The sequence below is a fragment of the Neomonachus schauinslandi genome, chromosome 8, assembly GCF_002201575.2.
Source record: "Neomonachus schauinslandi chromosome 8, ASM220157v2, whole genome shotgun sequence".
In the NCBI taxonomy this organism is placed as follows: Eukaryota; Metazoa; Chordata; class Mammalia; order Carnivora; family Phocidae; genus Neomonachus; species Neomonachus schauinslandi.
In genome coordinates this window covers 18,261,143-18,261,785 of record NC_058410.1, presented here as the reverse complement: position 1 = coordinate 18,261,785, position 643 = coordinate 18,261,143, and positions in this window count along the sequence as shown.

Genomic DNA, 643 nt, shown 5'->3' with positions numbered 1-643 from the left:
CATGTGTCTGACATCTGTGATTTATTTCCGATCTACCAGTCTGGTAAGCATGAGTCTTGAGTTTGCTGCCAAATTACCGTACTCGTCTACATGCTAAAAGGCTGCTGTCACATTTAAGACTGTCAGAAATTTGCATCCTTCCCATGGGTGATCCCAGAGAACACATATAATAGAGGCTTGCTTTTGCTTATGGAGAGCCATGTGTGGGAGTTATGTTGTTGCAAATCAATTACTATTATACCAAATTAGCTTCTGCCTATATGGTTAAAACAGTATTATAGCCATATAATGGAAATATAAAATATACAAATTCTCCTATAATCTCACCACCCTAATACAAATGCTACCTCTGCAGTCTCTGTCTACCTGCATTCTGTAATATTGGCATTTACTCTTAGAAAAAATTTTCTGGGGACATCTGGTTGGCTCAGTCGGTTAAGCATCCAACTCTTGATTTTGGCTCAGGTCGTGGTCTCAGGGTTGTGAGATCAAGCACTGCATCAGGCTCTGGGCTGGGCATAGAGCCTGCTTAAAATTCTCTCTCTCCCTCTCCAACCACTTGCTCTCTCTCCCTCTTAAAGAAAGAAGGAAGGAAGGAAGGAAGGAAGGAAGGAAGGAAGGAAGGAAGGAAGGAAGGAAGGAA